General features: G+C 40.2%; 1 protein-coding gene across 11 annotated transcripts in view; it reads left to right on the top strand.

The window, feature by feature from the left end:
- KIF26B (kinesin family member 26B) overlaps positions 1-27,468 on the top strand; it is a 636,506-nt gene that overhangs the window by 540,399 nt on the left and 68,639 nt on the right. The window lies entirely within an intron of this gene.

Below are 27,468 nucleotides of genomic sequence, written 5' to 3'. Positions count from 1 at the left end.
TGTCCAAATGGAATGTGTGCTGTGGTTTAAAAATGAAACTCTGGTCTCAAACTCCTGACTTCAGGTGATCTACCTACCTCAGCCAGCCTGGCCAACATGGTGAAACCCTGTCTTTACTAAAAATACAAAAATTAGCCAGGCATGGTGGCAGGCACCTGTAATCCTAACAACTTGGGAGGCTAAGGCAGGAGAACTGCTTGAACGCAGGAGGCAGAGGTTGCAGTGAGACGAGATCACGCCACTGCACTCCTGCCCACTCTGGGTAACAGAGTAAAACTCTGTTTTCTGTTTTTTAAAAAAGAATATCTGGCCTGGGTGTAGTGGCTCATGCCATAATCCCAGCACTTTGGGAGGCTGAGGTGGGTGGATCACTTGAGGTCTGGAGTTCAAGACCAGCCTGGCCAACATGGTGAAACCTCATCTCTACTAAAAATACAAAAATTAGCCGGGTGTAGTGGTAGGCATCTGTAATCCCAGCTACTCAGGAGGCTGAGGCAGGAGAATCACTTGAACCCAGGAGGTGGAGGTTGCAATGAGCCCAGATCACACCACTGCACTCCAGCCTGGGCAACAGAGCAAGACTCCTTAAAAAAAAAAAAGGCCAGGCACAGTGGCTCATGCCTGTAATCCCAGCACTTTGGGAGGCCGATGCAGGTAGATCACCTGAGGTCAGGAGTTCGAGACCAGCCTGACCAACATAGTGAAACCCTATCTCTAGTAAAAATACAAAAAATTAGTTGGGCGTGGTAGTGTGTGCCTGTAATCCCAGCTACTCAGGAGGCTGAGGCAAGAGAATCACTTAAACCTGGGAGGCGGAGGTTGCAGTGAGCTGAGATTGCACCATTGCACTCCAGCCTGGACAATAAGAGCGAGACTCTGTCTCAAAAACAAAGAAACAAACAAAACAAAAAACTCAATTCAATGCTTTGAAAAGATGTGATAACAATGAGGTTTTTTTGGATGGGCGTGGCGGCTCACACCTGTAATCCCAGCTATCATCTAGTACAGCTGTGATTCACGAAGAGCAAGACCAGCCAGTTACCTCCGATTAAGTCGGTGGTGTTAGGTCAGAGAAGCTCTCATATGCAACACAGCCTGGAGGAGGTCAGTTCGCTGGGAAAGCTGGTGAAAGGGGGAATTGTGGAAAATGATATGTTCATGTCATAAAGATGTCTAAACTTAAATAATACAAATGTATTTTTGTTCATCGATTCATTGATCTTGTGAGCCATAAAGGGCCAGTCTTTCTCTTTGAGTTTTCAATTCAAAGTTCGGTTTCCAGGGACCACATTCATATTAACAGTTCAGTTTTTGCCTTAAATTTCTTCGAAGAGATGTAAGAGCTTAAAAAAGACCAGGTGTGGTGGCTCACGCCTGTAATCCCAGCACTTTGGGAGGCTGAGGTGGGCGGATTACGAGGTCAAGAGATCGAGACCCTCCTGGCCAATATGGTGAAACCCTGACTCTTCTAAAAGAAAAAAAAATAGCTGGGCATGGTGGCTTGTGCCTATAGTCCCAGCTACTTGGGAGGCTGAGGCAGGAGCATTGCTTGAACCCAGGAGGTGGAGGTTGCAGTGAGCCGAGCTCGCATCACTGCACTCCAGTCTGGTGCCTGGCAACAGAGCAAAACTCTCTCAAAAAAAAAAAAAGAAAGAAAAAAAGAAAAGGGGCTTAAAAAACACTTATGCAACCAGTTGGATATAGGGGTATAAACTTTTTCGATTCTTACAGTGTTTTCCACTCTGTAATTCCTCATTCACACCAAATTCAATATCTTAAAATTTATTTTATTTATTTATTTATTTATTTTTGAGACAGGGTCCCACTCTGTCACCCAGGCTGGAATGTAGTGGTGCGATCTCGGCTCACTGCAACCTCTGCTTCCGGGTTTAAGTGATTCTCCTGTCTCAGCCTCCCGAGTAGCTGAGACTACAGGCGCCCACCACCACACCAGCCAATTTTTTTTTTTTTTTTTAATTTTTAGCAGAGATGGGGTTTCACCATGTTGGCCAGGATGTTCTCAATCTCAGACCTCGTGATCCACCGGCTTCGGCCTCCCAAAGTGCTGGGATTACAGGTGTGAGCCACCACGCCCAGCTGAGTTTTTATAGAAACATTAACTCTGTACAAAATAATTTCATTGCCTTAGATAGTATTTTATTATGCCTTTATTTATAATAACAAGTGGTAGAAACCTATTTGGGGGAAACACAGTTTGACCTATTAAGAACTATGCAGCTGATTCTTTTTGTAACAAAAGTGCGCAAACTAGACCACAGCCTCCACTAACCACGAGCCCTCACTGTGCTTAGCACGACTCACGCAGGTGACCCAGAGCATTGCTTCACCTGGCCACGTGGGAAGGCAGTGGCTCCACACTTAGCCGCACATTAGACTCACCTGGAGGGCTTTTAAAGGCATCCCGCACGCATGCTTGCCTCCAGAGCAATTTAATCAGCGTGGAGTGGGAGCCAGCCACCAATACTTCTTTAAAGATTCCAAAGTGCTTCTAACGGGCAGCAAAGTTCGGGAGGAACCACTAGAGTAAGGGAAGGTGAGTTAAGAGCTTCTGCATGCTTTCTGGGTAGCTTCGGATTTTCATCTTAGATTTAGCATTGATTTTCTATGAGATTTTGGGCGATTTCTTTAACATCTACGAGCCTCAGTTTCCTTCCCTATAAAATGGGGCTTATTTCTGCATTCTGGGATATTGTAGTGATATTGGAAGAATTTAGGATTCCCTGGTACCTTCCAGGTGCTTGATAAAGTGTGGCTCAGGAGTAGAAAAATTATTACATTGTTTCCTGTGGGTAGAATAAGATATGTGGGTAATTTGGTTTGGTCCAAGTCTAGACTTAAAATATTGCACATTAGAATATAACTAAAGGATTACATGAGGCAGACTGAGTTATGTGCCTTTAACCCTGCAGTCTTGACCTCAAAATCTGGAAAGTCGGCGAGGAACCTGCTTCTTACCTGCTATGAATGATCACCTATTGCGTTCCTTTGTTACGCGGCTACACTTTCTCCCCAGCCACTGGAAGTGATGTCAGTTCTTGGTAACAGCGCATGGCGTGTGCTCACTCACCGTGTGCTATTTCAAGTGAAGCTGCACTTGTGAAATTCAGAATTCTGTGACTACTGAACTCCGGTGGGTGCAGAGCAGAGAGTAGATTTTCCATTGTCTAAATGTGACTCTTCCTTTGAGTCATGCAGGTATAATTACAGGTATTTTATAATATTACTCCTCGGCACAGTCTAAACTATGCCTTTGTTCTCTGAGTTCTGTTTTACTACATGCACATTATACATTTTATTCCATTACATCAAATGGACTATTAGAGTCTGAATTGGTCCCTGTCTTTGCCCTTTAATCTGTGGTGCACGTGGAATATCTGAGCTTCTCCCTTCTATATAATTAGGCTGCAAAACAAATGATATTTTGCTTTAAGAATAACTATTTCCCTAGCGCGCTGCTGTGACCTGAGCTTGAAGGATACAAAATAGCATAAAACAGAAGTGACAAATTATATCTTCCCCTTTAAAGGATTTTTACTTGGGATAGTTGAAGAGAAACAAAATGTAACATCCTTAATGTAGAAAGTTCTTTGCCATAGATGTGTCAGTAGCTGGAGAGCTTGAATTGCGACGCTGTCAATGTTGCTCACCTTTTTTTCTCAGTACTAGATTTGGAAATTGAGGGTAGGAAGGGGTAGAGGCAGGTTGGCCTTAGGACAGTGGTTCCTGAATACTTCCATCCTACAGCACGAGCAGTGCGGCCTCAGCTGCAGAGGTGTGGATGCCCAGATCCCTCCCATGCACTGGGATGCCACCTGCAGTGCTGTGGGCACATGTGGGTCCCATGCACTCTGCTCGCTTTCTGTAACAACAGCTTTCAATCTTTCCCCAGATTACTTGGCCTCCACAACAGCTCGGAGAAGTTTCCATCTCTGCCTTTGCCATTATCCTTCCGTGCAGAGTAGGGAAAGGCATAGGGAAGAGTGGCTGTCCTGGCAGCAACAGGAGGCAGGCCAGGTATGAGGGTGTGAGCTGGGCCACCTGAAAAGAGGAATCCAGAGGCTTGAAGGAGCAGCATTCTGCTGCTGCCTGGGGCTGAGGCGGGGAAAGGGAGACAGCCAAGGAGTGGGTGATGTACCCAGGAACACAGCACTCTGGAAGAGTGGGGCCTGGGGCAGAAAGGCAGCCTTGTACTCCTGCCATCTCATGGAAATGATGGAGGCAACATGACGTAGTTTAGAGCTCAGGTCCTGCCGTCAGTCTGTGGTTTGAATCCTAGCCCTCTCTGCTACTGGCTGCAGGATCACGGGCATTTTTTTTTTAACAACTTTAATGAGATATACCTGAGATACAATAAACTATACATATTAAATCATACAATTTGATATTTCATCACATGTGTATGCCCATGAAACCGTCCTCAATCAAGATAACGAACATATCCTTGACCCGCAGGTTTCCCTGGGAACCTTGCAGTCTGTCTGAAGCCCTTCTCCCTTCCTGTCTCCAGACTCAAACTGCTGATTTGCCTGTAGTTTCTAGACATTATCGTGGACCGCCTAGAATTTCATGTGGAAGGAAGCACGTCATCCAGTCCGTACTCTCTGGTGTGGCTTCTATCACCTAGCATAACCATTTTGCGATTTAATCATTTCATGGATCAGTAGTTCATTTCTGTATATTTCTGTGTAATGGTCCATTGTCCAGATATACCACAGTTTGCCTGTCCATTCACCTGTTGATGGACATTCGTGTTGTTACCCGGTGGGAATATCGCAGATAAAAGTACTAAAGGTTGAGCATCTCTAATCTGAAAATTCGAAATCCAAGAGGCTCCAAATCTGAAACTGTGAGCACCAGATGACATCACGTGGAAAATCCCACCTCTGACCTCATGAAGCAGGTCACAGTAAAAACTGTGTTTTGTGTACAAAATCAATCAAAATATTGTATAAGATTATCTCGGGCTATGTATGTAAGGTATATATGAAACATAAGTGAATTTCATGTTTATATTGGGTCCTATTCCCAAGATATGTCATTAGACATACGCAAATACTCCAGAATCTGAAATCTGAATAGGAACTTGTGGTTCCAAGCATTTCAGATAAGGGATATTCAGCCTGTATGAACATACACCCAAATTTCATGTTGAATTGTAATTCCCAGTGTTAGGGAAGGACCTGGTGGTAGGTATTGGATCATGAGGACGGATTTCCCCCATGCTGTTCTCATGAGTTATGAGATCTCAAATTCAAGAGTGTGTGTCACCTCCCCCCTTGCTCGCGCTCTGTCTCCTGCTCTGCCATGGGAAGATGTGCCTTATTTCCCTTTGCTTCTGCGGTGACTGTAAGTTTTCTGAGGCCTCCCCGTCATTGTCCCTGTTAAGCCTGTGGGACTGTGAATCAGTTAAACCTATTTTCTTCATAAATTACCCAGTCTCAGGTAGTTCTTTATAACAGTATGAAAACAGACTAATATACATGGACATATGTGTTCATTCCTTTGGGGTAAATACCTATGATAGAACTGGAATCTTATCACTATCTGGGAATATTTAGAAGAAAAAAAACTACTGGAATGGCTGAACCATATAGTAGATGTATGTTTACTTTTTTTCTTTCTTTGAGACAGAGTTTCACTCTTGTTACCCAGGCTGGAGTGCAATGGTGCAATCTCGGCTCACCACAACCTCTGCCTCCTGAGTTCAGGCAATTCTCCTGCTTCAGCCTCCTGAGTAGCTGGGATTACAGGCACCGGCCACCATGCCCAGCTAATTTTTTATATTTTTAGTAGAGACAGGGTTTTCGCCATGTTGACCAGGATGGTCTCGATCTCTTGACCTCATGATCCACCCGCCTCGGCCTCCCAAAGTGCTGGGATTACAGGCTTGAGCCATGGCGCCTGGCTGTATGTTTACCTTTTTAAGAAACTTCCCAGCTGTTTTCCAAAGTGCTTGTACTTTTTTATTTTTATTTTTATTGCATTTCAGGTTTTGGGGTACATGTGAAGAACATGCAAGATAGTTGCAAAGATAGTTGCATAGGTATACACGTGGCAGTGTGATTTGCTGCCTTCCTCCCCTTCACCTGTATCTGGCATTTCTCCCCATGCTATCTCTCCCCAACTCCCCACCCCTCACTGTCCCTCCCCTATTCCCCCCAATAGACCCCAGTGTGTAGTGCTCCCCTCCCTGTGTCCATGTGTTCTCATTGTTCAATACCCACCTATGAGTGAGAACATGCGGTATTTCATTTTCTGTTCTTGTGTCAGTTTGCTGAGAATGATGGTCTCCAGGTTCATCCATGTCCCTACAAAGGACATGAACTCATCATTTTTGATTGCTGCATAATATTCCATGGTGTATATGTGCCGCATTTTCCCTGTCCAGTCTATCATCGATGGGCATTTGGGTTGATTCCAGGTCTTTGCTAATGTAAACAGTGCTGCAATCAACATTCGTGTGCATGTGTCCTTATAGTAGAACGATTTATAGTCCTTTGGATATATACACAGTAATGGGATTGCTGGGTCAAATGGAATTTCTATTTCTAAGGCCTTGAGAAATCGCCACACTGTCTTCCACAATGGTTGAACTAATTTACACTCCCACCAGCAGTGTAAAATTGTTCCTTTTTCTCCACATCCTCTCCAGCATCTGTTGTCTCCAGATTTTTTAATGATCGCCATTCTAACTGGCATGAGATGGTATCTCAATGTGGTTTTGATTTGCATTTCTCTAATGACCAGTGACGATGAGCATTTTTTTCATATGTTTGTTGGCCTCATGTATGTCTTCTTTTGTAAAGTGTCTGTTCATATTTTTTGCCCACTTTTGAATGGGCTTGTTTGTTTTTTTCCTGTAAATCTGTTTAAGTTCTTTGTAAATTCTGGATATCACCCCTTTGTTAGATGGGTAAACTGCAAAAATTTTTTCCCATTCTGTTGGTTGCCGATCCACTCTAGTGACTGTTTCTTTTGCCGTGCAGAAGCTGTGGAGTTTCATTAGGTCCCATTTGTCTATTTTGGCTTTTGTTGCCAATGCTTTTGGTGTTTTGGTCATGAAGTCCTTGCCTACTCCTATGTCCTGAATGTTTTTGCCTAGATTTCCTTCTAGGGTTTTTATGGTGCCAGGTCTTATGTTCAAGTCTTTAATCCATCTGGAGTTAATTTTAGTGTAAGGTGTCAGGAAGGGGTCCAGTTTCTGCTTTCTGCACATGGCTAGCCAGTTTTCCCAACACCATTTATTAAACAGGGAATCCTTTCCCCATTGCTTGTTTTTGTCAGGTTTGTCAAAGATCAGATGGTTGTAGATATGTTGTGTTGCTACCGAGGCCTCTGTTCTGTTCCATTGGTCTATTTCTCTTTTTTGGTACCAGTACCATGCTGTTTTGATTACTGTAGCCTTGTAGTGTAGTTTGAAGTCCCCTAATGTGATGCCCCCTGCTGTGTTCTTTTTGCTTAGGATTGACTTGGCTATGCGGGCTCTCTTTTGGTTCCATGTAAAGTTTAAGGTGTTTTTTTCCAGTTCTGTGAAGAAGGTCATTGGTAGCTTGATGGGGATAGCATTGAATCTATAAATTACTTTGGGTAGTATGGCCATTTTCACGATATTGATTCTTCCTAACCATGAACATGGAATATTTCTCCATCTGTTTGTGTCCTCTCTGATTTCGTTGAGCAGTGGTTTGTAGTTTTCCCTGAAGAGGCCCCTTACGTTCCTTGTAAGTTGTATTCCAAGGTATTTTATTCTCTTTGCAGCAATTGTGAATGGCAGTTCGTTCTTGATTTGGCTCTCTTTAAGTCTGTTATTGGTGTATAGGAATGCTTGTGATTTTTGCACATTGATTTTGATCCTGAGACTTTGCTGAAGTTGCTTATCAGCCTAAGGAGATTTTGGGCTGAGACGATGGGATCTTGTAGGTATACAATCATGTTGTCTGCAAATAGAGACAATTTGGCTTCCTCCTTTCCTATTTGAATACCCTTTATTTCTTTTTCTTGCCTGATTGCTCTGGCTAGAACTTCCAGTACTATATTGAATAGGAGTGGTGAAAGGGCATCCTTGTCTAGTGCCAGATTTCAAAGGGAATGCTTCCAGTTTTTGCCCATTCAGTATGATATTGGCTGTTGGTTTGTCATAAATAGCTTTTATTATTTTGAGATTAGTTACATCAATAGCTAGTTTATTGAGGGTTTTTAGCATAAAGGGCTGTTGAATTTTGTCAAAGTCCTTCTCTGCATCAATTGAGATAATCATGTGGTTTTTGTTTTTGGTTCTGTTATGTGGTGAATTACATTTATAGACTCGTGTATGTTGAACCAGCCTTGCATCCCCGGGATGAATCCTACTTGATCATGATGGATAAGCTTTTTGATGTGCTGTTACAATCGGCTTGCTAGTATTTTATTGAAGATTTTTGCATCTATGTTCATCATGGATATTGGCCTGAAGTTTTCTTTTCTTGTTGAGTCTCTGCCAGGTTTTGGTATCAGGATGATGTTGGTCTCATAAAATGATTTGGGAAGGATTTCCTCTTTTTGGATTATTTGGAATAGTTTCAGAAGGAATGGTACCAGCTCCTCTTTGTGTGTCTGGTAGAATTCGGCTGTGAACCCATCTGGACCTTGGCTTTTTTTGTGTGGTAGGCTCTTAATTGCTGCCTCGACTTCTGACCTTGTTATTGGTCTATTCATAGTTTCAGCTTCCTCCTGGTTTAGGCTTGGGAGGACACAGGAGTCCAGGAATTTATCCATTTCTTCCAGGTTTACCAGTTTATGTGCATAGAGTTGTTTGTAATAATCTCTGATGGTGGTTTGAATTTCTGTGGAATCTGTGGTGATTTCCCCTTTATCATTTTTTTATTGCATCTATTTGGTTATTCTCTCTTTTCTTTTTTATTAATCTGGCTAGTGATCTATTTTCTTGATCTTTTCAAAAAACCAGCTCCTGGATTTATTGATTTTTTTTTGAAGGGTTTTTTGTGTGTCTATCTCCTTCAGTTCTGCTCTGATCTTAGTTATTTCTTGTCTTCTGCTAGCTTTTGAGTTTTTTTGATCTTGCTCCTCTAGCTCTTTCAATTTTGATGATGGGGTGTTGATTTTAGATCTTTCCTTGCTTCTCATGTGGGCACTTATTGCTCTAAATTTTCCTCTAGACACTGCTTTTAATGTGTCCCAGAGATTCTGGTATGTTGTATATTCGTTCTCGTTGGTTTCAAAGAACTTCTTTATTTCTGCCTTCATTTCATTGTTTATCCAGTCAACATTCAAGAGCCAGTTGTTCAGTTTCCATGAAGCTGTGCGATTCTGGGTTAGTTTCTGAATTCTGAGTTCTAACTTGATTGCACTATGGTCTGAGAGACTGTTTGTTATGATTTCCGTTGTTTTGCATTTGCTGAGGAGTGCTTTACTTCCAATTATGTGGTTAATTTTAGAGTAGGTGTGATGTGGTGCTGAGAAGTATGTATATTCTGTGGATTTGGGGTGGAGAGTTCTGTAAATGTCTATCAGGTTTGCTTGTTCCAGGTCTGAGTTCCAGTCCTGGATATCCTTGTTAATTTTCTCTCTGGTTGATCTGTCTAATATTGACAGTGGAGTGTTAAAGCCTCCCACTATTATTGTGTGGGAATTTAAGTCTCTTTGTAAGTCATTAAGAACTTGCCTTATGTATCTGGGTGCTCCTGTATTGGGTGCATATATATTTAGGATCGTTAGCTCTTCTTGTTGCATAGATCCTTTTACCCTTATGTAATGTCCTTCTTGGTCTCTTTTGATCTTTGTTGCTTTAAAGTCTATTTTATCAGAGATGAGAATTGCAACTCCTGCTTTTTTTCGCTCTCCATTTGCTTGGTAAATCTTCCTCCATCCCTTTATTTTGAGCCTTTGTGTATCCTTGCATATGAGATGGGTTTCCTGGATACAGCACACTGATGGGGTTTGGCTTTTTATCCAATTTGCCAGTCTGTGTCTTTTCATTGGGGCATTTAGTCCATTTACACTTAGGTTTAATATTGTTATGTGTGAATTTGATACTGCTATTTTGATGCTAGCTAGCTGCTTTGCCCTTAGTTGATGCAAATTCTTCATTTTGTTTATGCTCTTTACCATTTGGTATGTTTTTGGAGTGGCTGGTACTGGTTGTTCCTTTTTATGTATAGTGCCTCTTTCAGGAGCTCTTGTAAAGCAGGCCTGGTGGTAACAAAATCTCTGAGTACTTGCTTGTTCACAAAGGATTTTATTTTTTCTTCACTTATGAAGCTCAGTTTGGCTGGATATGAAATTCTGGGTTGAAAGTTCGTTTCTTTAAGGATGTTGAATATTGGCCCCCACTCTCTTCTGGCTTGTAGGGTTTCTGCCAAGAGATATGCTGTGAGTCTAATGGGCTTCCCTTTGTGGGTAACCTGACCTTTCTCTCTGGCTGCCCTTAGCATTTTCTCCTTCATTTCAACCCTGGTGAATCTGAAGATTATGTGCCTTGGGGTTGCTCTTCTTGCGGAATATCTTTGTGGTGTTCTCTGTATTTCCTGGATTTGAATATTGGCCTGCCTTGCTAGGTTGGGGAAGTTTTCCTGGATAATATCCTGAAGAGTATTTTCCAGCTTGGATTCATTCTCTTTGTCACATTCAGGTACACCTGTCAAATGCAGATTAGGTTTTTTCACATAGTCCCATATTTCTTGGAGACTTTGTTCATTCATTTTTACAATTTTTTCTCTAATCTTGCCTTCTCATTTTATTTCATTGAGTTGATCTTCGACCTCTGATATCCTTTCTTCTGCTTGGTCAATTCGGCTGTTGAAACTTGTGCATGCTTCGCGAAGTTCTCATGTTGTGTTTTTCAGCTCCATCAATTTGCTCATATCCCTTTCTAAGTTGTCCATTCTCATTAGCATTTCGTCAAATCTTTTTTCAAGGTTCTTAGTTTCTTTGCTTTGGGTTAGAACATGTTCTTTTAACTCACAGAAGTTTCTCATTACCCACCTTCTGAAGTCTATTCTGTCATTTCATCACATTCATTCTCCATCCAGCTGTGTTCCCTTGTTGGTGAGGAGTTGTGATCCCTTGTAGGAGGAGAGGTGTTCTGGTTTCGGGTGTTTTTCTCCTTTTTGTGCTGGTTTCTTCCCATCTTTGTGGATTTATCCACCTGTTGTCTTTGTAGTTGCTGATTTTCAGATTGGGTCTCTGAGTGGACGTCCGGATTGTTGATGATGACGTTATTTCTGTTTCGTAGTTTTCCTTCTAACAGTCTGGCCCCTCTGCTGTAGGACTGCTGAGGTCCACTCCAGGCCCTGCTTGCCTGGGGATCACCTGCAGCAGCTGCAGAACAGTAAGGTTGCTACCAGTTTCTTCTTCTGCTGTCTTTGTCCCAGAATGATGCCTGCCAAATGTCAGTCTGATCAGTCCTTTGTGAGGTGACTCTTTGGATACACAGGGTCAGGGAGCTGCTTGAGGAGACAGTCTGTCCTTTATAGGAGCTCAAGTGCTGAGCAGTGAGTTCCGTTGTTCAGAGCTGCTGGGCAGGTATGTTTAAGTCTGCTGCAGCAGAACTCATAAACCCCCTTTTTTTCCCCAGGTGCTCTGTCCCGGGGAGTTAGGGCTTTATTTATGAGTTTCTGTTGTGCTGCTGCCTTTTTTTTCAGGGCTGCCCTGCCCAGCAAGGAGGCAGCCTAGTCACTGTCTGCCTGCAGAGGTTTTGCTGAGCTGCTGTGGGCTCTGCCCTACTGCCATGTGAACTTCCCTGCAGTCCTGTTTATATGGGTGTGGTTAGAACTGCCTCAGCAATGGTGGCCCACCTCTGTAATGGCGGACTCTCTCTGTAGTGGTGGGTTGCCTCAGCAACGGCAGGCTGCCTCAGCAATGGCAGACTACCTCCGTAGGGATGGAGTGCTTCGGTCATGGTGGACACCCCTCCCCCACAGAGCTGGACCATCCTGGGTTCAGCTGTGCTTGCCGTGAAACTCTCAACCCAGGGCGTTTCCAATTGCTGTTTTTTTTGTTTTTTGTTTTTTGTTTTTTTTTGAGGGGGGCAGGGGGTGGGACCTGCAGAGCCTAATCACCTGGCTCCCTGCCTCAGAGCCTTTTTTTTTTTTTAAGTTGAATGGTTGACTCTCTCCCAGGTGTTCCAGTCACCTGTTGAAAAGGTGCCAGGATCTGTGTGATTTCCCATGCGGCGACCCACTGCACCAGCTGAAACAATGGCGCTGCCCGGGAATCTCCTGGCCTGGCTCCCTGTTTCTGTCCCCTGATTAATCAGATGAGTGGGCGACTCTGCCTTCCCGGAGCTCCAATTGCCAGCTTAAAAGGGCAACCAGACCAGTGTAGTTTGTATGGAGAACTGCGCTGGGGCATCAGCAAAATAGCCATGCCTGCCAAAATAACCGCGCTGGCAACCCGTGGGGCTCCTCCGCCTGGGGATCTCCTGGTCTGTGGGCAATAAATATGTGTCTGGAAATGCGGCATCCACTCACCCTCTGTGCTTTCACTGGGAGCTCTAATTCTGAGCTGCTTCTAAACCACCATCTTGGATCCTCCACCACTTGTACCATTTTATATCCCCATATGGGAGTTCCAGTTCCTCCCCCCACCATTGCTTAGTGTGGTCAGTCTGTGAAGTTTCCACCTGTTTACACAATAGATTTGTAGTATCTTGCTGCAGTTTCAATTTGCACTTCCCTAATGCCCAATGATGCCAGGTATCCCTGTGCATGCTCATTTGACATCCATTCCTCTTCTTTGGTGAAACATCTCTTCAAATTTTCTGTCCTTTTTAAATTTATTTTGAAAGTTTTTATATATTTTGCATGCAAATCCTTTATGAGATTCATTATCTACAAACATTTTCTCCTAGTCTGTGGCTTTTCTCTTCATTCTCAACAGCATCTTTTGAAAAACAGAAATGTTCATTTTTTTATGAAGTTCAATTTATGTGCTCCTTTAATGAATCATGTTTTTGGTATCATATCTAAGAAGTTTTTGTCTAACCCAAGGCAAAAAAGATTTATTCTTTTTTCTTTTGGTTTCTCTAGAAGTTTTGTAATTTTAGGCTTCAAATTGAGGTCTTTGATCATTTTTTAGTTAATTTTTATATATTTTACAATGTATGAACTCAAGTAGTTTTTTGAGGGGAGGGAGGTTAGGTTTTTTGGCATATTAGTGTAGTATCCAAACACTTCTATACAAATAAACTAGAAAAATCTAGAAGAAATGGATAAATTTCTGGACAGATACACCCTTCCAAGACTAAGCCAGGAAGAAATCAAATATCTTAATAGACCAATAACAAGTTCTAAAATTGAAGCAGTCATTAATAGCCTACCAACCAAAAAAGCCCAGGAACAGACAGATTAACAGCCAGATTCTACCAGAGGTACAAGGAGGAGCTGGTACCATTCCTTCTGAAACTATTCCAAACATTTGAAAAGGAGGGACTTCTCCCTAACTCATTTTATGAGGCCAGCATCATCCTAATACCAGAACTTCGCAGAGACACAACAAAAAAAGAAAACTTCACGCCAACGTCCCTGATGAACATTGGTGCAAAAATCCTCAATAAAATCCTGGTAAACCAAATCAGCAGCACATCAAAAAGCTTATCCACCATGATCAAGTCAGCTTCATCCCTGGGATGCAAGGCTGGTTCAACACGTGCAAATCCATAAACGTAATCCATCACATAAACAGAACCAATAACGAAAACCTCAATAGATGCAGAAAAGGCCTTCGATAAATTCAACAGCACTTCATGCTAAAAACTCTTAATAAGCTAGGTATAATGGAACATGTCTCAAAACAATAAGAGCTATTTATGACAGTCCAATACCCAATATTATACTGAATGGGCAAAAGCTAGAAGCATTCCCTTTGAAAACTGGCACAAGACAAGGATGTCCTCTCTCACCACTCCTATTCAACATAGTGTTAGGAGTTCTGACCAGGGCAATCAGGCAAAAGAAATAAATAAAGTGTATTCAGATAGGAAGAGAGGAAGTCAAATTGTCTCTATTTGCAGCTGCCATGATTGTATATTTAGAAAAATCCCATCATCTCAGCCCATAAACTTCTTGAACTGATAAGCAAATTCAGCAGTCTCAGGATACAAAATCCATGTGCAGAAATCACAAGCATTCCTATACACTAACAACAGACAAGCGGAGAGCCAAATCACGAATGAAATCCCATTCACAATCACTACAAAGAGAATAAAATACTCCGGAATACCTTACAAGGGGCATGAAGGACCTCTTCAAGGAGAACTACAAACCACTGCTTAAGGACATAAGAGGATACAAGCAAATGGAAAAATATCTCATACTCATGGATAGGAAGAATCAAATCATGAAAATGGCCATACTTCCCAAAGTAATTTATAGATTCAATGCTATTCCCATCAGACTACCATTGACAGTATTCACATAACTAGAAAAAAATACTTTAAATTTCATATGAAACCAAAGAAGAGCCTGTATAGCCAAGACAATCCTTAGCAAAAAGAACAAAGCTGGAAGCATCATGCTACCTGACTTCAAACTACAGTGCAAGGCTACAATAACCAAAACAGCATGGTACTGGTACCAAAACAGATATATAGACCAATGGAACCTCAGAGACCTGAGAAATAACACCACACATCTACAACAATCTGATCTTCAACAAACCTGACAAAAGCAAGCATGGGGAAAGGATTCCTTATTTAATAAATGGTAACTGGGGAAACTGGCTAGTCATATGCAGAAAACTGAAACTGGATCTCTTCCTTACACCGTATACAAAAATTAACTCAAGATGGATTAAAGACTTAAATGTAAAACCCAAAACCATAAAAACCCTAGAAGAAAACCTAGGCACTACCATTCAGGACATAGGCAGTGGCAAAGACTTCATGACAAAAACACGAAAAGCAATGGCAATAAAAGCCAAAATTGACAAATGGGACCTAATTAAACTAAAAAGCTTCTGCACAGCAAAATAAACTGGCATCAGAGTGAACAGGCAACCTATAGAATGAGAGAAAAATTTTGCAATCTACCTATCTAAGGTCTAATATCCAAAATCTTAAGTTACTTAAATTTACAATAAGAAAACGACATCAAAAAGTAGGTAAAGGATATGAAGAGACACTTCTCAAAGGAAGACATTAATTTGGCCAACAAACATGTAAAATGTAAATCAAAACCACAAGGAGATAATCTCATGCCAGTCAGCATTACAATTATTAAAGTCAAGAAACAATAGGTGCTGGCAAGGCTATGGAGAAATAGGAACACTTTTACATTATTGGTGAAAATGTAAATTAGTTCAACTATCGTGGAAGACAGCATGTCAATTCCTCTAGGATCTACAACCAGAAATACCATTTGACCCAGCAATCCCATTACTGGGTATATACCCAAAGGAATATAAATCATTCTATTATAAAGACACATGTACACATATGTTTATTGCAGCACTATTTACAATAGCAAAGACAGGGAACCAACCCAAATGCTCATCAATGATAAACTGGATAAAGAAAATGTAGTACATATACACCACGGAATACTATGCAGCCATAAAAATAATGAGATGATATCCTTTGCAGGGACATGGATGAAGCCATCATCCTCAGTAAACTAACACAGGGACAGAAAACCAAACACCACATGTTCTCTCATAAGTGGGAGTTGAACAATGAGAACACATGGACACAGAGAGGGGAACAACACACACTGGGTCCTGTTGGGAGGCTGGGGGCAAAGAGAGTGGATGCAGCAAACCATCATAGCACATGTATAACTATGTAACCTGCACGTTCTGCACATGCATCCTGGAACTTAAAAAACAGTAACTCTTCTGATCCATGAGCATGGGATGTCTTTTCATTTGTTTCTATATTCGTCGATTGTTGTTATAAAGATATTTCAGCCCCTTAGTTAAATTTATTCCTAGCTATTTTTTGATAGCTGTAACAGATGAGATAGATTTGATTTCTTTTTCAGCTAATTTGTTACTGGTGTATAGAAACACTACTGATTTTTGTATCCAGCCACTTTACCAAATTTATCAGTTCTAAGAGTTTTTCAGTAGAATCTTTAGGTTATTCTAACTATAATATGTAATCTGCAAAGAGGAACAATTTGATGTTCTCTTTTCCAATTTGAATGCCTTTTATTTCTTTCTCTTGCCTGATTTCTTTAGCTAGGACTTCCAGTACTATGTTGAATAACAGTGGTGAAAGTGGGCATCCTCGTCTTGTTCCAGTTCTTAGGGGAAAAAAGGGCTTTCAGCTTTTCCCCGCTAATTATGACATTAGCTATGAGTTTGTCATATATGGCCTTTGTTATGTTGAGGCATGTTTTTTCTGTGCCTAAATTATTGAGAGGTTTAATCATGAAGGGATGTTAGATTTTATGAAATACTTTTGTGTGTCTATTGAGATGATCTTGTGGTTTTAGTCCCTTGTATGTTGATGTGATATGCATATTTATTGATTTGCATACATCAAATCATCATTGTATCCCTAGGATAAATCCCACTTAATTATGGTATGTTATCTTTTTGGTGTGTTTTTGGATTTGGTTTGCTAGTATTTTGCAAAGGATTTTTGTATTTGTGTTCATCAGGGATATTGGTATCACGATAATGCTGGCCCACTTGAATGAAGACTTCCCTCCTCTTCAGTTTTTTTCTAATAGTTTGAGAAGAATCGGTTTTACTTTACTGCTTCATTCTACCAAATTTTTTAAGTCCTGGACTTTTCTTTGTTGGAAAACTTTTTATTACTGATTAATTCTTGTTAGTCATCTATTTGTTCAGATTTTCTTCTTCTCTCTGATTCAGTCTTGTAAGGTTGTATGTATCTAAGACTTTGTCAGTTTCCCCTGAGCTTTCCAATTTGTCAATGTGCAGTTTTTCACAATAAACTCTAATCATTTGTATTTCTGTGGTATCGTCTTTTTCATTTCTCTCTCTCTTTTTTTAATTTGGGTCGTTTTTCTTGGTTAGTCTAACAGTTTATCATTTTGTTTTAAAAAATCAACTTTTATATTCTTGATCCTTTGTAATTTTTTTAGTCTTTATTTCTTCTCTAATTTTTATTCTTCCTTCTGATAAAAATCAGAAGGGTCAGTTTGGTTTTGATGTTTTAATTCCTGGAGGTGCATTGTTTGGCTGTCTATTTGAGATGTTTCTACTTTTTTGAGGAAAACATTTATTACTTTAAATGCCTCTTAGTGCTGCCTTTGTTGTATCCTTAGGTTTAAGAATCGCATGTTTCCATTTTCATTTAAGAAAAATGTTTATCTCATTAGTGTTTTCATTTAGGAGCCTGTTTTTATGTAGGAACATGTTTAATTTTAAAATATTTATACAGTTCTAAAATCCTCTCATTATTGATTTCTAGTTTTATTGCATTATGGTCTAAGATACTTGATATAGTTTCAGCTTTTGAAAATGTATTGAGACTTACTTTGTGGTCTAACACCTGGCTATCATGGAGAATATTCCGTGTACTGATAATAGGTTGTGTATTTTGCAGCACTTGAATGAAATGTTCTCTAAATGTCCGTTAGATCCATTTGGTCTGTAGTGCAGATTAAGTTCAATGTTTATTTATTTTAGTTGATCTGTCCAGTGCTAAAGCCGAGTGGTGGACCAGGCACATTGGCTCACACCTGTAATCGCAGCACTTTGGAAGGCAAAGGTGGGCCAATTGATTGAGCTCGGAAGTTTGAGACCAGCCTGGGCAACATAGTGAAACCCTGTCTCTAGACAAATACAAAAATTAGCTGAGTGTGCTGGATGCACCTGTAGTGCCAGCTGCTTTGGAGGCTGAGGTGGAAGGATCGTTTGAGCCCAGGAGATTGAGGCCACAGTGAGCCAAGATCACGCCACCGCACTCCAGCCTGGGTGACAGTGAGACCCCATACCAAAAAATAATAAATAATAAAATGGAGTGGTGGAGTCCTCAACTGTTATTGCATTGGGGTCAATCTCTTTAGCTCTCACAGTAATTGTTTGATATAATATATCTGGGTGCTCCAGTGTTGGGTGCATTTATATTTACAGTTGTTACAGTCTTCTGCTGAATTGATCTCTTCGTCGTTATATTAACATAATGACCTTATTTGCCACTTTTTCTGTGTTTCGGCTAACACTGTGTTTTGTCTGATAGAAGTAGAGCTCCTCTGGCACACTTTTGGTTTCTGTTTTCATGGAGTAATTTTTTACATCCCTTCATTTTCATTCCATGTGCATCTCTACAAATGAAGTGAGTTTGTTGGAGGCAGCATATAGTTGGGTCTTTTATTTTTAATAAATCCATTCATCTAGTCTATATCTCTTCATTAAGGAATTTAAACGGATGTCACTGCTAGGTGAGGACTTCTATCATCTTGTAAACTGCTTTACGATTGTATAGCTTTTGTTCCTTTCTTCCTCTTCTATTGATTACCTTGATGATTTGGTAGTTTATTGTAGTGATGTTTGACTTTCTCTTTCTCATTTGTGTATCTGCTCTTCCAGTGAGTTTTTTAGTCTTGTGTACTCTCGTGATGGTAGATACTGTCTTTTGCTTCCCAATGTAGAACTCCCGTAAGCATTTCTCACCAGGCCTGTCTATTGGTGGTGAATTCCCTCCATTTTCTTCTTATTTGGGAAAGACTTTATCTTTCATTCGTTTTTTAAGGATAGCTTTCAGCAATATTTTATTTTTTAAGGACTGCTTTCAGCAATATTTTATAGTGTTTATGTACACATCTCATTTTAGTCATATCTGTAAATCATATGTTTGATGTTGTTGTACATGGTATTTTTTTTGAGTTGGGGTGTCATTCTGTCATTCAGGCTGGATTGCAGAGGCACAATCATATCTAACTACAGCCTCAAATTCCTAGGCTGAAGTGATCCTCCACCTCAGCCTCCTGAGTAGCTAGGATTATAGGCACATGCCATCATACTCAGCTAATTTCTTTTTGTATTATTTTTCTGTAGAGATGAGATGGAGTCTCACTTTGTTGACTAGGCTGGTCTTGAACTCCTCGCCTTAAGTAATCCTTCTGCCTCGGCCTCCCAAAATGCTGGGATTATAGATGTGAAGCACCACACCCAGCCTTAAGTTTTAATTTTTAATTGTTTGTTACTAGTATAAAGAAATGCAATTGATTTTGTCCATTGACCACATAATTCTGCAACCTTTCTAAACTCACCTATTAGTTCTAGTAATGTTTTTGTGGATTTCATTCTTACATTTTCTATAGGTGATTTATGTCACCAATAGAGCCCATTTGACTTTCTTTCCAATCCGGATATCTTTCATTTATTGTACTTGCCTTATTGTACTGGCTAGGACTTCCAGTACAATGTTAAATGGAAATGGTGAGATTGGACATACCTGGCTCGCTCCTGATCTTAGAGGGAAAGCATTTAGTCTTTTACCATTGAGTATGATGTTAGCTATAGTTTTTAGTAGATACCTTTTATCAAATTGAGGATATTACCTTCTCTTTGCATGTTGCTGAGATTTTTTTTATCAGGAATGACTGAATTTTGGTAAATGCATTTCCCGCTACTGAAACAGTTTTCCTTTCAGTTTGTTAATATGGTAAGTTATATTGGTAGATTAGGTGTTTTTGTTAACCAACCTTGCATTCCTGAAATAAACGCCACTTGCTCATGGTGAAAACCCTTTGTATTTGTTGCTTGATACAGTTTTTTTGACTTGGGGTTTTACTCTGTCACCTAGGCTGGAGTGCAGTGGCACGATCACAGCTCATTGCAATACTGAATTCCTGGACTCAAGCAATCCTTCCTTTCATATCAGCCTCCAAAGTAGCTAGGATTACAGTGTGTACCACCTTGCCCAGCTAATTTTTTAATACTTTTTTGTAGTGATGAGGTCTTGCAATGTTGCCCAGGCTGGTCTTGAACTTCTGGCCTCAAGTACCTCAACCTCCCACAATACTGAGATTATAGGAGTGAGCCACCATGCCTGGCCCTAGATATAATTACCTAATGTGGCTGTTTAATATTTTGTTTTGAATTTTTGGCAATGTTCCTGAGGGATGTTGGTCTCTGCAGGTTTTTTGTGCCTGTGTGTTTTTTTTCCAAACAACGTATTTGTTTTCTTTTGGTATCAGAGTAATATAGTATAACTTGAGAAGTATTTCTTCCTAGTTTCAGGAAGACTTTGAGTAGAATTGTTATTATTTCTTCCTTAAATATTTGGTAGAATTCACCAGTACCTCTATCTGGTCCTAGAGCTTTACCTGTGGAAAGGTTATGAACTACAGATTCTATTTCTTTAATGAATTTAGGGCCGTTTTTATTATCTATTACTTCTTGAGAGAACTTTGGTATTTTGCATCATTTCATTTCTGTTCACTTAGGAACCCTTTAAAATTTTCATTTTGAATTTTTCCTTGACCACAGGCTGTTTGGGGCCAAGTTGTAGAGTTTCAGAATGTTTGTGGATTTTTCAGATACTGTTTTACATTGACTTCTGATTTAATTCCCTTGAATCAGAGAACATGCTTTGAGTGCTATGAATCCTTTAACATTTACCTAACCTTGTTTTGTGGACCAGAATACTGTGTATCTTGGTAAATGTTTTGTGCACACGTCAAAAGAATGCGTATTCTGCTTTGTTGGGTTGAATGTTCTGTGTCAAGTAGATATCTGACAGTATTATTCAAATCTCTATCCTTACGGTTTTCTACTTGTATCAGTTTTGCAATGCGGGTATTTGAAATTGCCAGCTATAACTGAAGACTTGACTGGTGTGATTTTAGTCTCAGTTTCATTTGTTGCTGCTCAATTTTACTAATTTTTTTCCTACTAATTTTATGTTTGGTTTGTTTTTTCTTTTCTAGTTCAGTGAGGTGCAACACTAGGTTGTCTATTTAGAGTCTATATTTGTAATGTAGTTATTTATTGCTATAGGCCTTTCTCTGAGTGCTTTCTCTGTATCCCACAGGTTCCGGCAAGTGGTATTTCCATTCTCATTTGCTTCAAGAACTTCTTAAACTTCATTCGTAATTTCTTCATTGACCCATTGCTCATGCAGGAACATACTCAATTTCCAGGTGTTTGTATAGTTTCCAGCGTTTCTCTTGTTATTAATTTATAGTTTTGTTCTGTTGTGGTTAGAAAAGATACTCATTATGATTTTGACTTTTTAAAACTTGTTGAGACATGTTTTACAGCCTATTATATGGTCTGTCCTGGAGAATGTTCCACGTACTGATGAGAAGAATGGGTATTTTGCAGCAGTTGATCAAATGTTCCGTGAATGTTAAGTCCATTTGGTCTAGAGTATAGTTTAATTCTGAAGTTTGTTTGTTGATTTTTCTGCCAGAATGATCCACCCAGTCCCAAAAGTGGGGTGTTGATGTCCCTTACTGTTATTATATTATGGTCTACCTCTCCTATTTAGATCTAGTAATATTTGATTTATACGTGTAAGTGCCCTGCTATTTGGCCATATAGATTTATAATTGTCATATCCTCTTTCTGAATTGACTAATTTTTGAATTATCATTATATCATAATTTCCTTTGTTTCTTTATATAGTTTTTCAGTTAAAGTCTGTTTTATCTGATCTAAGTGTAGTTAGTCTTATCTTGTTCTGTTTCCATTTGCATGGAATGGTTTTCCCATTCCTTCACTGTTCGTCTCTGTGTGCCTTTACAGATGAAGTGAGTTTATTGTAGGCAACATACAGTTGGATCTTGTTTATTAATCCATTCAGCCACTCTGTGCCTTTTATTCGGTGAATTTAGTCCATATGCATCCCATGTTGTTATTGCAGGTAAGGCCTTCCTACTGCCACGTCATTACCTATTTTCTAATTGCATAGTGTACCTCCTCACTTCCTTTCTTATATTTTGTGGTAAAGTGATTTTCTTTGGTAGTATGTTTTAATTTGCTGCTTTTATTTTTGTATATCAGTTATAGATTGTTGCTTTATGTTACCATGAAGCTTACAGAAAACTTTCCTGTAGTTATAACAGATTTTTTTAAAGTGATACCAATTTAACTTTTATTGCAGCAGAAGAAACAAATCCAAAAGGAAAAAAACCACATATACTTTAATTCTTTTCTGCTCCTACATTTTGAATTTTTGATGTCAAAGATTACATTTTTTTATTGCCTACCTCAAAAATTTTGTAGCTAGTATTTTAATAGTTTCATCTTTTAATCTTCTTACTAAAGATAAAAACGGTTTACATGTCATGATTAATATGTAAGAATCACATTAGCATTATTTTTCTTATGGTTTTAAGAACCTCTTTAGCATTTGTCAAAGGATAGGTCTGGTAGTCATAAATTTTCTCTGGGAAAGTCATCTCCTTCATTTCTGAGAAATAACTTTGCTCATTACAGTATTTTTGGTGGGCAATTTTTTTCCTTTAGCATTTGAATAATATTATCCCACTCCCTCCTGGCCTGTAAAATTTCTACTGAGAAGTCTGCTGCCAGGTGTATTGGATATCCTTTATATGTTATTTGCTTTTTTTCTTGTGCTCTCACTGTTTGTAGGATTCTCTTTGCCTTTGACTTTGTGAGTTTAATTATAATATGTCTTGAGGTCTTCTTATTTTGGTTGAATCTGATTGGTAACTTTTGACATTCATGTACCTGGATATTTATATTGTTCTCCAGGTTTAGAAAGTTCGGTTCTTTCTTTAAGTAAGGTTGCTACCTCTTGTCTTTCTCAGTTCTCTCTTTAACTCCATTAACCCAAATATTTGCTCTTTTGATGTTGGTCTCATAAGCTTTGTTCATTCCTTCTCATTCTTTTTGTTTTTAATTTTCTGACTGTGTATTTTCTTTTCTTTTTCTCTTTTTTGAGACAGAGTTTTGCTCTCTCACCAGGCTGGACTGCAATGGTATGTTCTTGGCTCACTGTAACCTCTGCCTTCTGGGTTCAAGCACTTCTCCTGCCTCAGCCTCCCAAGTAGTTGGGACTACAGGTGTGTGCCACCACACCCAGCTAATTTTTTGTATTTTAGTAGTGACAGGGTTTGTCTGTGTTAGCCTGGATAGTCTTGATCCCCTAACCTCGTGATCCACCTGCCTCGGCCTCCCAAAGTGCTGGAATTACAGGTGTGAGCCACTGCACCTGGCCCTGACTGTGTATTTTCAAATAGTCTGCCTTTGAGCTCACTGATCCTTTCTTCTTTTTGATCAATTCCTCTGATAGTCTCTATTGCATTTTTTTCATTTCATTCATTGCATATTTTACCTCCAGAATTTAATTTTTTATATCTTTCTGTGAACTTTCTCTGAGCGATTTCTCTGAGCTTTCTCGAAGTTCATTGAAACTATTGTTTCTTAAAACTATTGTTTGGAATTATTTGTCCAGGAGATCACACATTTTCATCATTTTAGGGCCAGTCTTGGTGCCTTAATTTGTCCCTTTGACATTATATTTCCCTGACTGTTCTGATGCTTGAAGTGTGATGATATCTGCACGGTGAGACATTAAATATTCATTTGAGTCTTCCTAATCTGGTTTCGTTTGTGCCTGTACTTCTACAGAGGGCCTTCCAGGGATTCTAAGTGTTCATTCTGACTATTGTATTCCCTCTCTGTGACTCACAGTCATGTCAGCACTCGAGGATGCTCTATACCCAGGCTTGCTGTGAGTCTCACAAGGGCCCTGCGGTTTTTGTGGCTTTCTGGCACAAATGGACCTGGGGAAGACCCAAGGACAGTGCTTGTGTTATGTGAGAACACTAGCCACCAGGGACCTGAGTCCTGAAGACCATCCTAGTGGCTCAGACAAGTTTACTTCCAAGCAGGTCTCTGCATAGGTTGGGTCCCCAACTATAGCAAGAGGGGCAGAAGTTGAGACTAGACCCTTTCGGAATCTGTTCTGGGAAGGAGGCTGATGGGCCTTTCTCATTGGCTGAGACAGGCACATGTTACCCAGCAAGTCTCTGTACAACTGGAGTAGTTTCTTACCCATAACAAAAGGAACTAGAGCCAAGACTGGGCCTCCTCAGGTCTGCTATGAGATGGAGGCTGGCATGCCTGCCACATTGGCTGAAATGGGCATGCATCTTCTAGTAAGTCCCTGCATAGACAGGATAGTTCCCCAACTATCAGCCAGAACTGGAGCAGAATCCAGGCCTTCATGGGAACTGCTGTGAGACAGATATTGAAGGGCTCAGTCTTGGCTCAGAGGGGTGTGTGTCACCCAATAACTTCCTGTGCAGATAGAATAGTTACCGGACTGCAGAGAGAGGGTCTGGAGCTATGACTGGGCCTCTTGGGATAGAAGCTGGAGAGCCCAGTCTTGTATCTGAAGGCGTGTTTTCCAGGAAGACACTGCATCGGTAGATAGTTCCATGACTGCAGCACGAGATGCTGGACAGGGCTCCCTGCAGGTCTTAGCACAAATGGGCTAGTTCTTTCACTGTCTTTAGTCTCTTTTGTCTAATATTGGTAGATGCACTCCAACTCTTATGGTTACTGTTTGCCTTATCTATACTTATATGTTCAAGCTATTGTTTATTTATATTTGAAGTGCATTTCTCATAGGGAACATATAGTAGAGCCTCACTTTTTAATCCCATCTGATGATTTTTGCCATTTAATAAGGGCATTTTAGACTATTTACATTTAATATGATTATTGATATAGTTTTGTTTGAAATATTACTTTTCTGTTTTCTATTTGTTTCATCTGATCTTTGTTCTCTTTTTTATCTGCCTTCTTTTGGATTTGTTAAACATTTAAATGGTTCCAATTTCTATCTTTTGCTGGTTTATTAGCTATTACTTTTTATTGTTTAATTCTTGCTTTAAGTGTTCGTAATACACGTGTTTAAGTTACCACAATCTAATTTCAAGTGATATTATGCCACTTCTATAAGGAATAAAAACCTTTCTTCCATTCCTCTCCTCTGCCTGTCATGTTATTGTAATCAAATGTTTTCATTTTACATATGTCATTCAGACATCACACTGTGATTTTTGTTTTTTAAGTAATGCTACACATTTCCCCATGTGGTTGTCATTTCCAAAGCTCTTCATTCCTCTGTCTGTATTCCTTGTGTTTTTGCTTATGGTGAATTCTTTTAGGATTTTTAAGTCTAAAGATGCCTTCATTTCCCTTTTGTTTTGGAATGATACTTTTGCTGGGTGTATGTTTCTAACTTGACAGTTCTTACTACTTTGAAAACATCGCTCCACTGTATTCTCACCTGCATTATTTACAGCGAGAAATCTGCCATCATCCTTATCTTTGTTCCTTTATATGTAATGTGCTTTTTTTCCTGTGGCTTTTTTCAAGATTTGTCTTTACATCACTGGTTTTGAGCAGTTTGGTTATAATATGGCTTGATGTAGTTTATTTATTTGTGCTTGGGGCTCACTTAGCTTTTTGAATACATGGATTTATGACTTTCATTAAATGTGGGAAATTTTTAGCCATTATTTTTCTCAAATGTTTTATTTGTATCATACTCTGTGTCTTCTCCGTTAGGGACTCCAGTTACACATATTTGGACACTTAAAGTTGCCCTACAGCTATTTTTTTTCTTTTTTTGCTGTTTTTTATTTGTGGGTTTTTTGTTTTGTTTTTCAAATTTTCCCTGTATATTTTATTCTGAATAATTTTATTGCTGTTTTTTGCATTCTGTGATATCTAATCTGCCATTAATCTCATTTAGTGTTTTTTTATCTCAAATATTGTAGGTTTTATCTCTAGAGGTTCAGTTTTGTGTCTTTTTAAATATATATTACATGTTTCTACTTCACTTTTTGAACATTTGAAATACAATTGGAATAACTGTTTTACTAAATAGCTGTTTCTGTCAATTCTAACGTCTATGCTAGATGTTGGTTGGTTGGTTGGTTTCAACTATCTCTTCGTTATGGGTCTCACTTTCCTAAGTCTTTCCATGCCTGGTTGGTTTTCATTGAGTGTTGAGGGCTGGATATCTTTGCACTTTGTAAATATTCTTAAGCTTTGTTTCAGGATGTAGTTGCATTACTTGGAAACAGTTTGATCAATTTTTATTTGTTTGTTTTGCTTTTAATATGTGTTAGGTGGGATCGGGTCAGTGCTCAGTCTGTGGCTAAGTATGCGAAATACGTCTGGGTATTCAACCCAATGCCCTGTGAATGCTGAAGTTTTCCAGACTGCCTGTTAGGAAGTGGCACTATTCCTGGCTTCATGTGAATGCTGTGCAGCATGATCTCCAGTCTTTTTAGGTGGCTAACTTCTGAGCCTTGAAAATAGTTTTCTCACATGAATGTTGTGTTAGTACCTTTTGCATTGCTATAAAAGAACACCTGGGGCCGGGTAATTTCTAAAGAGGTTTGTTTTGCTCATAGTTCTGCGGGCGATGCAAGAAGCGTGGCACCAGCATCTGCTTCTGGTGAGGCCTCAGGAAGCTTATGACGATGGTGGAAGGTGAAAGGAGAGAAGGCAGGTCACATGGCGAGAGAGCGAGAGAGAGAGAGAGAGAGAGAGAGAGAGAGAGAGAGCAGGAGAGAAAGCAGGGAAGGCGACAGCCTCTTTTTTTTTTTTTTTGAGATGGAGTTTCGCTCTTGTTACCCAGGCTGGAGTACAATGGCGCGATCTCGGCTCACCGCAACCTCCACCTCCTGGGTTCAGGCAATTCTCCTGCCTCAGCCTCCTGAGTAGCTGGGACTACAGGCACATGCCACCGTGCCCAGCTAATTTTTTGTATTTTTAGTAGAGATGGGGTTTCACCATGTTGACCAGGATGGTCTCGATCTCTTGACCTCGTGATCCACCTGCCTCAGCCTCCCAAAGTGCTGGGATTACAGGCTTGAGCCACCGCGCCCTGCCGGCGACAGCCTCTTTTAAACAACCAGCTTTTGCATGAACTTGAAGAGCAAGAACTCACTCATTACCATGGGAAGGGCACCAAGTATTCATGAGGGATCCACCCCCAAGACTCAAGCATCTCCCACCAGGCCCCATCTCCAACACTGAGGATCACATTTCAACATAAGGCCTGTGTCCTCAGTGTTGGAACCTGGTGGGAGGTGTTTGGGTGATGGAGGTGAATGGCTCATCTCCAACACTGAGGGTCACATTTCAACAGGAGATTTGGAGGACACGGACGTCTAAACTGTATCAGATGTGCTGCCCAGTACTCAGCTGACCCTCGAGGGCCTCCCGCTGATCTCTGGAGTTCTCTCCTCGGCAGCACTCTGTCCTGTAAATTGTTAACACCTTGGTCTCCCTGAACTTCAGCAGGAGATGTGTTCATGGGCAAGTTACTTAACTTTTCTGAACTGTGATTTTCTCATCAATAAAGAAAGGATAATAGTATTTAGCTTATGTTTTTATCATGGGAACTGAATGAGACTGATGTTTGTACACTGCCTGGCACTTGGCAGATACTCAGCAAATATTTGGGTCTTCCCTGTCTATACAGGTTGTTATTTCTTCCTGATTTTTGCCTTTGGTTTGCAACCCAATTCCTGGCTG

This window comes from Callithrix jacchus, chromosome 19 (assembly GCF_049354715.1).
Source record: "Callithrix jacchus isolate 240 chromosome 19, calJac240_pri, whole genome shotgun sequence".
In the NCBI taxonomy this organism is placed as follows: Eukaryota; Metazoa; Chordata; class Mammalia; order Primates; family Cebidae; genus Callithrix; species Callithrix jacchus.
This window is presented reverse-complemented; position numbering and strand designations above follow the sequence as displayed.